This window comes from Pteropus medius, unplaced genomic scaffold (genome assembly GCF_902729225.1).
Source record: "Pteropus medius unplaced genomic scaffold, Ma_sr-lr_union100, whole genome shotgun sequence".
Taxonomy (NCBI): domain Eukaryota; kingdom Metazoa; phylum Chordata; class Mammalia; order Chiroptera; family Pteropodidae; genus Pteropus; species Pteropus medius.
The window spans coordinates 1,904,065-1,921,012 of record NW_024345600.1 but is presented as its reverse complement, the minus strand read 5'-3'; the positions used below and the strand labels follow the sequence as shown (position 1 = coordinate 1,921,012).

At 44.1% G+C, this 16,948-nt stretch overlaps 1 protein-coding gene across 1 annotated transcript in view; it reads left to right on the top strand.

Moving 5' to 3' along the window:
* Positions 1 to 1,735: 1,735 nt before the first annotated feature.
* Positions 1,736 to 16,948, top strand: part of ELK3 (ETS transcription factor ELK3) — a 63,454-nt gene continuing 48,241 nt past the window's right edge. The window contains exon 1 of the mRNA XM_039874065.1: positions 1,736 to 2,113. The gene's annotated coding sequence lies outside the window, so the exon portion shown is untranslated. The remainder of the gene's footprint in view (positions 2,114 to 16,948) is intronic.

Sequence of the window (16,948 nt, the reverse complement as noted above, 5' to 3'; positions counted from 1 at the left end):
GTCATATGCTTTTAAAAATAAAGCAACATGGTGTTCTCCACTGCATGTATGAGATTCTCCCCCTCTCCCTGCCCCCATCCATAAAGATAATAAAATAAGTTTATATTCTCCTAGTTCCTAGCTTGCTGGATCACACAGGGACACGGAGTGAGCTCCGCTGAGTGACAGCAGAAGCAGACTAGGGATTAAAACGATAATCCCTGAAGTGGAAAATTAGCTGTGGGAAATCGGGGGCTGGTGAAGGGCCCTTTTCGCCATACCTTCTCTTCCTGCTCTTCCCTCCTACCTTGCCCCAGCCCCCACACCTCAGGCTTTCCCATCCTTCTCAGAGGTCTGGTGGGCCTCGTCCCACGCTCAGTGAACTATCTCCACTAGCCGGGATGCAAATGCTGTGAACTTGACTGTCCTTTGAGTCAGGTGCTCTGACAGGTGCTTATGGGTAGGGAGCTGGTCCTAACTAGATACAACCAGATATAAAATACAACCCTGACTTTTAGAGACCCACAGCTAGTAAACAAATAATATTTTGGGAAGATGGCAAAGATAAACATATAAACAAGTGAAGAAGTCTTAGAATGCGGTCATTTAGAAAGGACTCACACCCTAACCCCAGGGAACCTGACTTAATTGGTTTAGGTTACGTACGGAGACCGGTAGTTTTCAAAACAGTCCCCCAGGTGATTCTGACAATAGCCAGGGCTGAAATCGTCCCCACGCCTACGGAATCTGGAACTGTGGTGGCTGAGGCCAGGCAACCAGTGTTTTAACAAGCCCTGCACGTGATTTGGGAACCACTGGTCTGCGCTGCTAGGGAGTGGAGGCAGGGAAATGGAGGTCCCCAGAAGGTGGGCAGTTGGGATTGGAGCACAGGGCTGGAGATGAGGGGCTCCTCCGCGGGGACCCTCCTCCCTTCTCTCAGCCTAAGGACAGCGGACAAGTTCGCCTGTCAGAGCCTGGCCTGAGCCCTCTGGGGTGGGCCGTCCAGGTTTGAAGCCACAGAGCCTCTCTTTAAAACCTGTCACTCGGCCCCCGTGGTCGCAGCTAATATTCCTCCGGAGCTCCTTGGCGGGCAGGAAAGGGTGGGCCTGTGGCAGGCCATAGCGAACGCCAGAAAGGTCTCCTCCCAGAGAATCCAGGCTTCCAGTTTATGGCTTCTCATCCTTCCCCCCCCAAAGTGGGCCCCCTACTCTGAGCGCTGGCTTTTTTGTTTGTTTGTTTAAATCCCAGGCAGGAACTATGTACATCCCTAGAAAGAAATCGTGCCTACTTTTCGGGACATCCAACATCTTGTCCCAAGCAATCCTAAGCAATCATGCCCCCACCCAGATCAGCCCTTTGCCCAGAGCGACCAAACCCCAAATCCCAGTCACGATGCCCTTCTGCCCTACAGTTCTTTCATCCCAGCGGATAGAAAATAGCAAGTCCAGCGGCTTCCCTACATCGGGCCTCCCCACCTAGGCCATCTGGGCAGGGCTCGACCCCACTCCAGTGCGATCCCCGGCACAGGGACCCCCAAGAAAGAAAAGGGGTCCTGGGTTGCACTGAAACCGAGGGTCATCCCCCGGGGTGTCTGTGACAGCTTCCCTGGGTTTTTGGCGGAGTTGCACCCCCGCCGCCCGTGGGGAGGGGCTGCGGCCGCTTGGAGACGCATAGGGTCTGGTGGCTCCTCCCCTGGGGTGGCCGAGCAGGAAGCGGGGCGCGCGGCGGGCGGGGGCGCGCGGCGCGGTGCGGGCAAGCGCGCGGGGCCGAGGCGGCGGAGTATGCGCGGGCCTGGGCGGCCAGCCCCGGCGCACAGCCGCGGCCGGGGCGCGCGGCGCGGGGCGGAAAAGCCTGTTTACACAGACTGCACACCGCCTGGGGAATAATGCAGTAAAGGAAGTGAGCCGGCTCGGCCTGACTGCTCCAACTTCCTGCTCTCACACACACCAGAGGGAAAAAAAAAAAAAAGAGAGATGAGCGGAGAGAAAGCAGCAAGTGCTGGGAAAATCTAGATCTCACATAAGAGCAACAGACCGTCTGCAGGCGCCTGTCAGCATGGAAAGTCGGGGGCTTTCGCCCGGTTCCTCCTAGAAATACCCCCGAAGAAGGATCTTGAAAGCTCCCCCACATCTGGGTAGGTAGCAAGGCTTCTGCCTGTTGCTGGGACAGTTGCAAAGTTTCTGTTTTTTTTTTTCTTTCTTTCTTTTCTTTGGCTTGGTGGGGGTGGGGCGGTGGGCGCCGCGGGGGTGGGCTGCGGGCCGGGGTTGGGGGGCAGCGGCGGGGAGGGGGAGCCACGGGATGCAGCAGCGCCCGCGCCGCCGCCCACCCAGCGGGAGCCCCGCGCCCGTCTGCGCACCCGGCCGGGGGCTGCGGCGACCCTGCGCTGGCAGCACCCCGCCCTGGGGCTGCGCTGCGACCCCAGAAGAGAGACGCGCACGGGGCGTAGGGGACGGTGAGACTTAGGGTCCCTGGGAGGAACGGTGACTGGAGCAGGCTGCGTGCCTGGAGGCTGGACCACTGCTGACCTGCCAGCTGGGGCTCCCTTCGGGGTGGCAGCGATGCTCGGATTCTGGGAGGGAGTCGGGGCCGGAGAGAGGGCAGCGGGGGGCGAGTGGAGCGAAGATGCGGGGCTGGGGGCTGCGTCCCCTCGCTCGGCAGGTGACCCCCGGCCGGGTCACCGCCCCAGGCGCACGCGGGGCCGGACCTTTAAAAGCCGACGGAGTCTTTACCGGACTTGGTTTGGGAGAAGGACCCGGCAGGAGATGGCCCTGGCGCTCCCAGCTCTTTAGGAAGGGGCTGTTCAGCTCCAGCGAAGTGTTGGCCTGTAATGCTACTGTAACTTTTTAGAATTAAAATTTCGGAGGGTTAAAAAAGAAAAATAAGAGGTCCCGGTTTTGTTATGTTTTCTGAACTGAATCACCCTGAGGACAAGCTGCAGTTGGGCGGCGAGTGGGGTGGGGGTGGGGGCAAGAAATGTTATTTCAGAAACTGCAAAAGGGGCTTTTTCGGAAAAAAAAAAAATAAAACGAGTGTCGGGAGAGTTTCTGGCTTGTCTGGAAACTGCAAGACTAATTGCCATGCGCTTCCGCTTTGAAACTGGCAGCAGACAGCATCTTGAAAATGACTCACTGGAGGAGCTCACAAAGAAACTGTGGTTTGCTCCTGCTCAGGTTTATGTATTTGTGCCTTTTACAGTTTCCTTTGTAGTGTTGGAGGGGTCCCCCGCCCCTTCCCCGCCGGCCCCCTCCCACCCTCCCGCTCTTGGAAGCCCCTGGCCGGTCTTTAACTGCTCCCCCACCCACCCCCAGCACCCCAGCCAGGAGGGGAGGACTGGGGGGAGGCTGAGTTGTTTTTGGAGTTGGCTGGGGAGAGGGTTAAAGGGATTCTGCTGCTGCAGGGGGAAAAAGTTCCCTGAATTTTCCACTGGCTGCTGCAGGAAGAGAGAGCCCCTTTAGTCATTGCTAAGTAATGTCTGCACACACACCAACTAATCTCATTAGGAGTTTCCGCTGCTCGGTACAGGAGGGGTTTTGTGCAGCCACTGTCAGCGGGGCGAGCCCTGCTCTGGAGAGGCAGACAAGTTACGGCATTATTTACTTCGAGGTGCAGCCGCCAGACGAACCTTTTCAGGATAGCGTCTTGAAAACTTTGAAGTCACTTTGGCCATTTTGGATTTCGGACTTACAGGTTTTTCTTTCTCAGTTGTGTGTGTGTGAAGTTTCTGTTACCCAAGCAACTCAACACATCCATCCTCTCGCGTCTGTGCCTCAGTCTTTTGTTTTTTTGTTTTTTTGGTGGGGGCGGGCGAAGGAGATGAAACACCAAGCATGTTCCAGGCATCTATTAATGAGCTCAAATCGATTTCTGAGCCTCGTTGCCTTCCTGCCAAACAAAATACCCTCTGATCTCTCTCCCCGTTTCTGTCTCTCTGTGACACACATTTATTTGGGAAAGGTCAGTTATGAGTTTCAATTTATGGGGATTATAAAATTACAAATTGTGTTAGGAGGGCATGTGGGTTAGACAGTTAAGAAAACTGTCTATAGTGTTTTTAGAGTTTCCGGTAATGATCCTGCCTGCGAAAACCGCTGATGGTCTTTCTATGCCAGATACAGAGAGGGCCTTCTGGCCTTTTTTTTTTTTCTTTTTAAAATCTTGAAATGATGGAAATATATAGAGTTACTAAAAAGGGTAAAGAATTTGAAGGAACCCAACTGGAACTGTAGGGCTCTTTTATTGACAAGGGCATTCTGCTCTCTTGGGGGTTTCTGAGGTGTTGGCATTTCTTTTATGGTGGCAAAACATGTCTTAGAAATAGCCCAATCAGCGGGACCAGGGTGTGAGTCAGTGGACGTGAGTACAGGATGTCCCTAACACTGTGCCTGGCACAGGGTGGGGGTTGTAAATGTGCTGCTCTCAAGACTACATTTCTTTCAGAATAAAAAGGAGGTAATTAGAAGTCTTTATTCCAATAAGTTATTATTTGGATAGTTCTCACCTGGGAGTAATTTTGCCTCTCTGGGGGCATCTGACAATATCTGGAGACATTTTGGTTGTCATAACCAGAGGGGATGCTATTGGCATCTAGTGGGTAGAGATCAGGGATGCTGCTACATATCCAACAATGCACAGGACAGTCCCCCACAAAGAAATTTCAAGCCCCAAACGTCAGTAGTGCCCACATTGGGCAACTCTTGTTTACATCAGTGCTGATGATGACGCTTTTATATGTATTCATTCAATGAGTAGGACATTTAAAAGTTATCAGTTGTACTTTTCTGCTACATGTATAACACAGTATGCATGAATTTTCTTTCCTTCCTCTCTTTTTGGTCAGTAATATACAATAGCATGACATGTAAATGGTGATGGCATACCTTCGTGAGCTGAATTAGACCATCTCTGAACCTCGCTCACTTGGTGCTAACGCTTTTTAGACCAGAATGGCAATAGCTTAACTAGGGGAGAGCAGTGATTTTTTTTTTTCCAGCCCCATTTGAATTTTGAAGAATCCTAGACATTTACTAAAGACCTCCCCTTTTTTCTTATTTAAAAAAATTAATAATTCAAAACTGCTAGTATATAGTGTATGTAACTCTGAGATCATATATTGTAATTTACATTTGTAATAACTTTTTGGAATTTGACTCTTTTCCTGAAATTGGTTTTAAAGGACTTCCAGGCAGTGCATATAAATTAAAATATTCCTTTCTTAGCTGTCAGTTATTGGATTTTGTGTTCTGTGCTACCCAATTATATTTATGTATCTGTCTGCTTCAAAAACCGATATAGTTGCAAAGCATTACCTATTGACAAACCCAAAACACTTAAAAAAACTTATTTAAGGATGTGACTTTCTGGAGTAGAGTCCTTTTTCACCGATGGTGAGTTACTGCTTACTAAATTAATGGCTTTGCTCCTTTGCAGTCCAAGGGAATGATCCAACCATCTCCATGTTTCCCAGACCTGGGATTCCTCATTAAACTTTAAAAGAAATTGGTTCTCTGTTTGTTCTGGCTGTGCCCTGGCTGCAGGCAGCTGGCTTCTGCCCCCTCTTCAAGGCCTGCACCTACACGTATACATGAATGGCCCAGGTCATTTGAATGAAGGACCCTACTCCTATCAGATTTTTCTGTATGTTTTAGACAAGTTTTTTATGTCCTAGTTACCTATAATTCCTCTTCGCCTTTATAGATTGATTTATAACACATTTGAGATCACACAGGCATAACAAAATTTTCTGAAGCTTAATTTTTTTAGTTTTTTTTTATGTTCTAAAAATATTAGTGTGAATTACCTTAAGAAAATTCATAAAATCACAAAGAAAAAGGCACCTCCTATAATCCCACTGTTAACATTTTGGTATATATTTTTCTGATTTTTAAAAAAATGCATGTGTGTGTATTCTTACACACACACATACACACACGTAACACTTTTGATTGGAATCGCACTATGCCTTCTGTTTTCTAACTAATTTTCACTTAACATATCCTGGAACACATTTTAATAACTATTACAGAGACCAAAATTACCACACATAGAGCTTGTATTTATTGATGTAATAAACGTGTTGACTCAGTAGGAGGTTGACATAATTTCTACATGGACTCGTTCAGTGTTTTTGTCTCTGTGGCTCCAAGTAATGTCCTAAGAATGCTGCCCTCTTGAAAGACTGAATTCATGTGTGGTGTGAAATTTGGGATTTTGATGCGTTTCTCTGTGATTTAAGAATGAGTCATGTTTTGCAGGAGAATATCAAGATGTAGTAACAGGAAGTCTAGGGCACTACACATCAAAATAGAATGTTCAATGATGAAAGAAGAGAAACTAGGTTAAACCGAAAGCATACCTTGAACTTAAGCATAAGGGGGGAGGAAGGTGCCTCTCACACACTTGGACAACTCGTTTAGCACTGTTTCATTTTATGTTAGTAGCGTTTTCAAACTTTGAAATTGCTGTCTTAAGTGGATTTTCAGCTTAACATTGTTATTGCCCATGGCCAGTTTGAATCGAAATCATCTGGCTTTTGGGTTGAAACCATGGCAGCGAGACCATGATAACTCTGGTTTTGCTGCCTCTGGTGCAGCCCCATATAAGTTGAATTGTCCACATGCGTGGGTAACCTTCTGTTAATCCTAAAAGCCTGCAAAAATCATGGATCCTTCAGGTTTTTAAGTAACTATTCTCTGCAGAAATTTGACTCTCCATGATTCCTATGCACAACCAAAATAAAAATAGGCTCTCATCCATTACTGGAAACTTACATATATGTCAGTAGTTTAAAACTAAACTTTGAATAGGTCATTTCAGTAAATTGGAATTTGGTTTGAAATTTCACTAAGGTTTAACTCTGACTGCTTTATGTGTTTTAATGTACATTTCCTGGAAAGTAATTAATTTAAATTATTCCAAGAATTGAATGGGATTATTTTATAATTTGGTTATGAGATTTATTTGTATATTTTTAAAAAATTAAGGTGGTGGTTATACTAATGTATTCTAATTCGAATTGGACTAAAATTAATTTACTCACACATATTCTCTAAAAAAAAAGTTCTAAAGCACATATTATCATAAGTATTTTTAAAGCTAACGTATCTAAGAACAATTCTTAATTCTCTACGCATAAATATGGGAGCGATGGGGTAGGTATAAAACACACTTATCTGATGTTTTCTCTTAGACCGATGAAGTAGGGGTCTTTTACTCTAAGCAATAGGATAAGGAATCTGAGACCCCTGGTATCTTTTTTAAATTGAGGTGTAATTTACATACATGAAAATGCACAGATCTTGACCTTTACTGTATACATCCATGTAATCCCTGCCTCCTCCCTCCAAGCAGCAATGATTTCCATCACCCTAAAACATTCCCTGGCTACTTTTAAAAATTATATTACGGCAACTTCATGATTCTGTCATGTAGATTATTAAACCCCAGAACACCTTGATAAAAGATTGCAGTACTTTTATTTAATCTACATGGTTAAAAATAAATCATGAGATGTGTGATTTTCTCCTCATATGATAAGAAGAAAAGTCTCTTCTACGTTGTTTAATATCACTTAAGCTAACCAAAAAATAACATATATGCTGCAGGAAAAAGTAGATTCCCTTCAAACCAATTGTGTTGAGAGGATATCACTTAATCTTCCTGGGCCTCCGTTTACCGGATGGATGGTAAAGTGAATTAGAGAGGCTTTCAAGGAAAAAGTCCTATTGTACTACTTTTTTGGAGTGAAAAACTTGAATTCTTGTAAGAGCTGTGAAAGTGTAATGTGAATTTAGCTGTCATCCCCAAACAGCTGACTTTAGACATATTCAGCAATTTAACAAAGAGCTGTTTTGTGGTAGGAAAAAGGATTCCCAGCGAGTTTCCCCTTCAATCCCATTTTGGCCCCTTATTGAATAACGGACACGTTGGGGAAGGTCAGTATTTGCTGTGCTTACCTTTCCTCCTTTTTCGAGGTTTGTGACAAGCACCACTTATTTCTGATGAGCCACTCCTGCCTCACTCTTGGGGACACTAGTGACTGCTTCTGGTGCTGAGTAGGCCCCATGAGGTTTCCATCACTAGGGTCAGTCCCTCCTCCTTCCTTTCCATAGCCTTTGATGATGATATCCACCCTCGACTGCCCTGTTTGGTGGCTCCCACATTCCCGCTTGCCCCTCAGTTCCCTTCTCCATCCACAAGCCAAAGCAGTCCTTTAAACACAGATCAGACCACGTCACTCCTCTGCTTAAAATCTCCCAGTGGCTTCAGCTAAGATAAAGACCAAAATCCTAGAAGTGAGCTGCAAGCTGGGATTGGGGCCAGCCACGCTGGCCTTTCCTCAATTCCTCAAATGTGAAATGTGCCCTCTGGCCACTAGGCCTTTCCCAGGGCCTCTCTCTCTTCTAGGAATCCCCTTCCCCGCCCCCCACTCCTGTTGACTTTCCTCACGCTGCTTTGCCTAGCCAATTTGTAGTCATCCTTCAGGTCTCGCCTCAACTATCTCTTCCCCGAAAAAGCATCTGCTGGTCCCCCAGATTAGATCTTCCATGGTTATCTGCCCTTGGTCTTCTGAGCCCTTGTCACAGGCTTTTATATACATATACATATACGTATACGTATACGTATACGTATACGTATACATATACATATACACATACACATACACATACACATACACATACATATACACATACATATATTTTAAAAAATATGTTTCCTCATTACCCAAATTCTCCCTCTCCAAATTCGTGCTCTCTGAACACAGGTACTGAACAGTTTCAGAAACAGATTTCTAGAGACAGGGATGGTGTCCCCATTATTCATCAATGCTCCTCACCCAAAACTCAGGAACCAAGTAGATTTGATAGCACAGTATCTCTCATTATCAAAGTCACCGTCTAAACCCTCGAATCCTTTGGATTCGGACAGCGAGAGATGCGTGCGCATGTGTCATGATGTCTTTCACATCTGTCGTGCACATCAGTTTGTAGGCTCCCTCTGGGCCCGCGTCTGTTTTTCTCATCCTTGTGTTTATCCCAGCATTTTGTACAAAACCTAGCACTCATTGAATTAAAAACAATCCGAAGGGGGGAAAACTTGTCAGTATAGTCCCCCCACCCCTCCCCAACGACTTCTGCTATTGGACTTGACAAAACCCTTTGTCGACATGCATAAATCCAACTTTTTCCTAGACAGTAAATTACTTGGATTAATAACAGGCATATCTCTTGGTTAACCCATGAAGACAGCCAAGAAGATCCTCTGTACGTCATTTTCCAGAGCGTCTGTTCAGACTCGCAATAAAAGTCGATGTACAAAAATCAGGTTAGATTGTTAAATATCCTAGAGGATAAACTTTAGCCCTGTTGTTGGTATCAGTGTTACACCAACAGTTAAGTAATTCATAGGATAGGACAGCTTGAAAAAATCTCGGTGTAAAGTTCTTTCCACATTAAAATTAGTCATTCTATGGCAACCGTCATTAGACCTTTATCAAGACTTCAGCGATCAAGTTTTCATCATTCCCTTGGGCTCGGTTCTATAATATTCACAGTTAAAAGTCTTGTTTCACTTATACTAACACCTGTGTGTGTAGCTTCTGTTCGTACTTTTGGGGGGGGTAATTAACAAATAACGTTTCTGATTGAGTTTAAAAATAATGAAAGACTTGCGCGATTATGAAAAGATGAACAACTGAATACTTAAATTGTTTTTGGAGAAGGAAGGCTGGATCCGCTGTTAATTTCAGCTGAGTTTTGCCAGGGAGTAGTTGACAGTCAAACCCTGACGAGCCGGAATGTATGATTAAGGAGATTTTTCTCCCTGCACTTAATTGTCAGAAGAGAGCGATTAAAACAACAACAACAAAACACGCCCCGGAATTTATTCCAGGATGTGCTTCTAGGTGACTTACTGCAGGAATTCTCCTACATTGTCTGCACCTGTCAGTTCTCACCATCCTCAGAATGATGACACCAAGCCCAGGAAGATCTGAATGCTCTCTTACGCAAGAGAAGGGGCTGTAGAGGTTTAAACAGTTTCCCAACACTAATAATTAAGAAGAACACTTCCCTGGTTAATACCCAGTCAACTGGAAATGTAACTTCGCCACTATCTCCTTATTGGAGTTTGGACGGTTTGCCTTTAGAGCCAAAAATATAAACCTTGGTTGTTGGAGTTTATTTGAAAATGAAAGAGAGAAGCATTGGCAGATGACGAGGAGTGTGTGTGTGTGTGTGTGTGTGTGTGTGTACACGTACCTGGGTGTGCCTCCATGGATGTAGGTTATAAGAGGGATGTCTCAGGCTAAGAGATCAGGACAAGATGTGACCTCAGTTTTTACTCCTCTGTACAGTCACTCTTCTCTTGCAGGGTTGAACCCCAGCTCTGTACAGAGGATGGGAGCACAAAGGAATGTGTGCTAAACTTCTCTACCCCAAAGAATCACTGTTTCACTGTGAGAGCTCAGGAGAGATCTTGGATTTATTTATATAATTTTCAAGAGAAGAGAAAGCCAAGGTTCCTCATAATTTCAGCAAGCCCTGATAAGAACACACGAGAAGGAACCATACCATGTAGTATTATTTGAAAGACTGTCTGGAGATGTGGCACCTCAATCTTCTTGTTTGGTCTTTCATTTTGAAATCCTCTGGAATCTAGAGTTTACGAGCATTGGTGGGAAAGTGATTTCTGCTAATGTCCTGCCTGTTTTCCAAGTTCCAGATAGTGATCATTTAGACCAGAGGGTGTTGGATGATAGAGCATTGCTTTTCTTCTTCTTCTTCTTCTTTTAAAGCATTTTAGAACAAACATCTTCAGATTCTCTAAGTGACATTCTGAGTCAGGGTTGGAACTGATAAACCCCAGGCGGAGATATGTCATCACATCTGTGCTGAGCATCTAGTGGAGGGCAGTCATGCCTGCGGATGGGCTGGCTTCGTATTTGAGAGAGGAGGCAAAAACATCAGTGTTGCTTGGTCAGCCACTTGGTCAGGTGTCCCTTGACTTTGCTTAATTCACTAGTTTAGGTATTTTAACACTAATTCTCAGTTTTGCGTTTATCATACTTGGATAAACTGAGTAATTTCGAAGAGTGTTAAATATTTCTTAAAATGTACTACTTTCATGACAAAAGTATATGCTGTTAGATTAGATGTTTTGAGTTGCACAAAATGACCCAAATGTACTGGGCTTCTCAAAAGCTCAGAGTCACTACTTTCAAATATGAGCGTTGCCCTGCTTTGATTCAAATCAGAGCCGAACCACAAGAACAGCATCCTCCTCCAGGCTTTGCCACATCCTTTGCTTTTTTTTGTAACCTAAATATTATGACCTACTAATTTGTCTTTGGGAAAGTAGAAACTTTAAGACCTTGACGTAGAAGATCATACATGCACCAGATGTTTAAGATATAGAAAAGGGTGATTTTCTTTAGCAAGGGGAGAAAGATCATCTGAAGCAGGACCTGGCTGTTATTTTGTACTGTTAATATAATCATGTTGAAAAATAATTGGAGAGGTAAGGAGAGTAACGAGTTGTATGTGACATTTCTAAAAGGTTAGTGGGTGGCAGATTGCTGTATGGGAATGCGGGGCCATGAGGACAGTTTGGGCTATGTATCTGATGTTTGATGCTAACACCACCAACAGCTATTCACTTCTGTCAGATGGTTTTGGTGGCCTTTTGAAGGAAATACGTGTGCACGAAATAAGCCTGACCCGAATGGATGAATCATCGATCTTCCACTTGATGACAGTTTTGTTATTTTATTCATTTATTCAGCGCCGTTTTGGGGTTAATAAAAATAGGTTTTAAGTATAAGGCATTGGAAGAATTTTACTTAGTTTTGAAATCACCGTCTATTTTTCCAAGTTTTCTTAGAAATAACTGTACTCAACAGGAACACGAAGACATTTTAAATGTATTCCACTTAGCGGAATTTGCTTCTAAGTCAGGCCTGTTTTTAAATGCAGATTCAGTGAGAAACAAGATGACTTTTGCTTGCCATTTTACCTTACCACCCTTATATTTTTGCTTCCTGTTAAAAGGACTTTATTAGAAGTTGTTTACATTTAGAAGACACTTGGCACCATAAACATCAGATATAGCCAGACTCGATATCCACGTACAAATGTGTAGGAAAAACATCTGCCTGTGGAGAGAGGAAAGCTGTAGAAGGGTCGTTACTACCTTCATGACAAGACGCAGCTAAAACCCCCGCAGGTGTCCACCACATGAGCCGGTGCTGATGTTTTGAAGACTGCAGTATCTTTGTTTTTCATAGATCCCTTCCAAAGTGAATATATTATCATACCGGATTTATGTATAAATGTTTATGCCTGGGATTTGCATTTCCTAAACCATACAAGAGTTTTGCTGAGAAGAGCACCAAAGAAAAGCAGTGAGGTGACCACAGAATCTAGAAGCCTTGTTAGGTACCGCCCCTGTAAGGTAGCTCTTTGTGCTTCTGAAAAAGCTCCAAAGAAGATGTCACTTTAATATCAGAAAGTCATAGCTATTTTTGCAAGAATGCTGTATGTAGTAGGACCCAAAGATTAGCTCATGTCAGTGTTATCCAGCTAAATCTTGACATTGCTAGGAACCGACACATTTTGGCACGTGTTAAATTTCAGAAAAAGAAAAAAAAAAGATTTATATTGCTGTCAGCCATTTGTAGATGAACAGTTCAAATATGCTCTGTTATAGTTTCAACACTGATCATGTACATCAAAACAATGTCAAGATCAGCTAACTAGTATCATTTTCTATATCTATATACTGTTTTAAAAAGACACATAAAATGGTTTCAGTGGATTTACTCCAGAAAGAGGGAAAGATAGCTTTCCCAGGAATGCTGAGGTTGGGGAGAGTTTTCTCGAGTGACTTAACCATCCAGAAATGACGGAAGAAATGATACTTTATTAAGTTCCCTAGGAGACGAGAGTTCCCAGTTTCCCTGGGAACACGTAGCTTCTCTCCCTCTGCAGGCCACCTCTCCAGGGCCAGAGCGTCAGTCCTGTGAAGGAGGGAGCTAGAAGGAAGGAGCTAGAAGGAGAGGGTCAGGGGTTTCTATTGCTCCATCCCATTCCTAAGATTAGCCCGATGTGTCATGCGTGCATGAGAAGCAGTCACTGGTGATGAGAGACATGTTCTCATGCTGGCAGTAAATGAAGTAGAGACCTATGGGGAGGCCGTGGGACCTGGGGCGGCTTGGATACGCCAGAGGAGCAGAAGCAGTGCGCACAAGGGAGAAGTTTTGGGGGGACAGGAGATACAGGCCATGACGGGGAAGAAAGCCTCTGTACCTTTCCCTGGGGTGGAACTAGGGAGATGGAATTGCTGTGCAGACGTTGGAGGTGGGCCAGACCGGGTGCAGCCGGGCCAGGGGACCGGGACGAGGCACAGATGGTTACCTTTCTGTCAGGAAGTGCCCCACGCTGCAGCAGCACTGGGAGGCAAGCACAGCTGCGACGATTTCCCGGTCCCCAGGGTCCCTTGGGGATCCTTCCGAGAGGGAGGGATGGTGTCCCAGGCCACACCTGACCCACCAGGAGTCATTCCTCCCTGCCCCAGAGGTCGGCATGGTGCGGCGCACATGTGTCAGAGAGGCAGAGCTGACGTGATGATGGCTGCCATGCGTGTGGGTGGCGTTTAAGTACCAGCCTGAGGAAGGAGAGCACCATCGTTAGGCAAAAAGGGGTGTCCAGATTGTTAACTGGAAAAGCTAAGACCTGAATTTTCTTTTCTTAAACGTATTTTATCTTGCCTTTTTTTTTTTTCTAATGTTTCCACTGGGTGGTGCTGCAGGAATTCCTACCTTTTGCCTTGGATCTACCCTTCCCAGAAAGACGCCTCTAAAACATAATAGGAGGAAGTCCTGATTTAGAAAGATTTTACAGTTTGAACACAATAGAAGAGTTTGGAGGATGCTCTGGCAGGAAATGTTTCAGTTTCTGGATGTGGAAAAACCACCATCATTTTGTATCATGCAAAAATGTTCTTGTATATGCTTTTGGCTTTCACCAACTTATTATTTAGTACAGAACAGCTTTCAAATTTATCTGAAAGAGTATGCTTTCATTCTAGTCTTATGTCGGGTTTCCTTCATTTTAAATTTTTTAAAACAATCTTAAAGTATCTAAGCAAGTAAAGTTTTTGATGTTGAGACAACACAGATTTTTAAAATGTCTCCCTGTTGCACAGGATCAAATATTACTCATAGTAACAGTACAAAAATCTAGGTATAAGATTTTTCATTCAAAGGCTTATGAAATAAAAAAAATCAAAGGTATGGGAGAAATACCCAGTGGAAATTAGGGAGCTCATTAAATTGAAGCTCATATTTCAGGACAGTTAGCAAGATGTTAAGTAAGTTTTACTGGATGCAAAACAGCATTTTTTTTTTTTCCATGTGCGTGTTGCGATGAAAATCCCAAATGCTGCTTCCTTAGAACTGGGAACAGGGCTTCCCCAGAGGTGTCTGTTTTTAAAGGAAAAATGTCGAGCCCCTCCTGGGTGCTAGGTGCCACAGTAGGTGCTATCATGTGGTATCGGCGGGGTTCGCAGCCTGTCCCTGTTCACACATTAAGTCTTTCTCATGATCATTTCATTGTTATATGAAATGTTCACAGGTCTTGGGCCCCTCTCTGGGGCCAGGCTACATCACTTTTGTCTCACTTCTGACTTTCATCCTCTCGTTCCACCGTCCTGTGTGCACACGCCAAGGGGCGGATGTGTCTCTCCAGCTGAGGAGCGGCCAAGTTCCAGAAGGTACCGCTTCTCACATCCTATCTTCGGCATCGAGAGCCAGCCTTGATGACTTAGTGTTGCATGAACCTGGAGCAGAGCTAAACCAATACACAGACCAATTTTTAAAAAGGGAAATTGGTTTAAATTCAGACCGATGGTAGGTCAGGTTCAAAGTTTCTTCTTAAAACAGAACAGTTGGAACAACTGGAGTCACAGATGAGGCAAAGCCAGAAATAAACAAGGGAATTTCTTGATTCAATTCCTAGTGGAAATGTTGCATCGCCCTCTGGGTTAAAATGAGACTTTCCTCTTAACAGCAGCAAGGTGTGCATATGAGAAACGCAGGCTGTGCTGGAGGGAATGTGTGTGCTGATGAAGAATCTGGACTTTGAGCCTGATGCCCTGGATGGGAGTCTCTGCCCATGTTACTTCTGTGGCCATGAGCATCTTATTTCGCCTTGTTAAGTCATGACTTCCTCATAGAGTATTAAATTTAGACAGCACTTATAAAGCACTCAGCACAATGCCTGGGACATAATATAGGCTCATCAAATGTTAGCATTAAAAAGAAAAGCTTCCGTTTAAAGAAGTAATGGAGTTTTTATTTTTATTTATTTTTTTGGCGTGAGCCCTGTTTTTGAAGATTTCATGGAATATCAGTATTGCTGGTGGGGGCAATGTAGCTAGCATTTCCTTTAGAAAGAGGCTCTTAATTTGAGATTTATATATTTAGAGTTTTATAAACCTGCTGAAGTTATATATGTTTCATATGAGTATATCTTCTTTTCCTTTAGAAAACTTTAGATTCTCAAAAGGGTCCATGGACCAAACATAGGACGAAGATACTGCTCTGGGGACGCAAGCGTGTGTGTGTGTGTGTGCGTGTGTGTGTGTGTGTATGTGTGTGCACGCACGCGTGCGTGCACATATGTATATGTATCTATTCTCTGTGTGATTATATACCTTAGGTTGTATATATGAGATTGCTGGTATTTGACTGTTTCATATAGTTTAACCTAATAATTGGTGATGTTGTTAAGAAACACAATTTGAAACAGTATCATAATGAGAGAGATTGTCATGAGGTGTGATGATAGCTTATTTTCATACGTTGTTTATCAAAGCCTCACAAGTTAAAAGTCACAGGTAGCCTTGGACCACTAGTAATCATATTTATCTAAAATAACTTCTGCGGTGTATAGTATTATGAAATAGTCTTGAAGTTTCGGTGGGGAATTATTGGTAGCTTTATCACATCGATTGAATCAGTTTTTTAGTTCCATACCCTTTTGATTCAAATAACTACTGTTAGCAGAATTTGCTTGTTTTTTTTTTTTTTAACCATTAAAATACTTAGAATTAAAGAAAATGCTTAGAATTGCTTAGTAATTTTTCCCTATTTAATTCATAGGGCTAGTTACTCTGGGAAGGCAAAGAGTCTCAAAGAGATTTCTTGGGCAATAAGAATAGTAGTGTTCTCTCAGAAAGCAGTTTGGCTGTCCTGTTGAGAGTTAAAACAGATCTGACACACAAGGCAAAATGAAACCAGAGCTGCAATTACAAAGTGGGACAGATGTAGGAGGCCAGGTTTCCTGTGGCCCATTTTCCAGTTTCCTGCCTGCAACCTGCAGAAGAGGAAGCTGAATGTTACCAAGTCTGAGAACTGAAGGGCGACGTGCTTCAGGCCAGAATTAAGATACACGCAAGCAACATGGACAACGAAAACAGTTGCAAAGAAAGTGAACCTTCAGGTTTTAGTCCAAAAATGTCTGGAAAGGAACAACTCATCTGTTTAAAGAAAAAGCATTGTCAGCAGAGCCTATCTGTGTTTCCTCATGAGAATCAATGCACCTAGGGTCCGTCCCAGGTCGTAGGAACCTCTGATTTTTACAGCCCTACTCATCTTTCAAGACATGGTCTGCTTTTTAATACAGTCGGTTACCTGGAAAGGTTTTCCCTGCAGTGCCCAGGACTTCTAAATCTGTTTCCTGGGCATGTTGATATATGAGGGAGGTGGATGTGGTTAACCGAGTGGCTGTAATGAACTACAGTCTCCCTTTGGGAAGGCTGGGTGACCAGTTGGCTGCTTTGATCTCGCAGGCTTGTGTTCCTTTAACTGCCCAATAAAATTGTGTCTTTTGCTTTCAGAGAAGAGATTAAATGGAGATGTGTATGTTGAAGACGACAGATCACACGCTCTGTTTGTGCGTTTGTGTGGCTACCC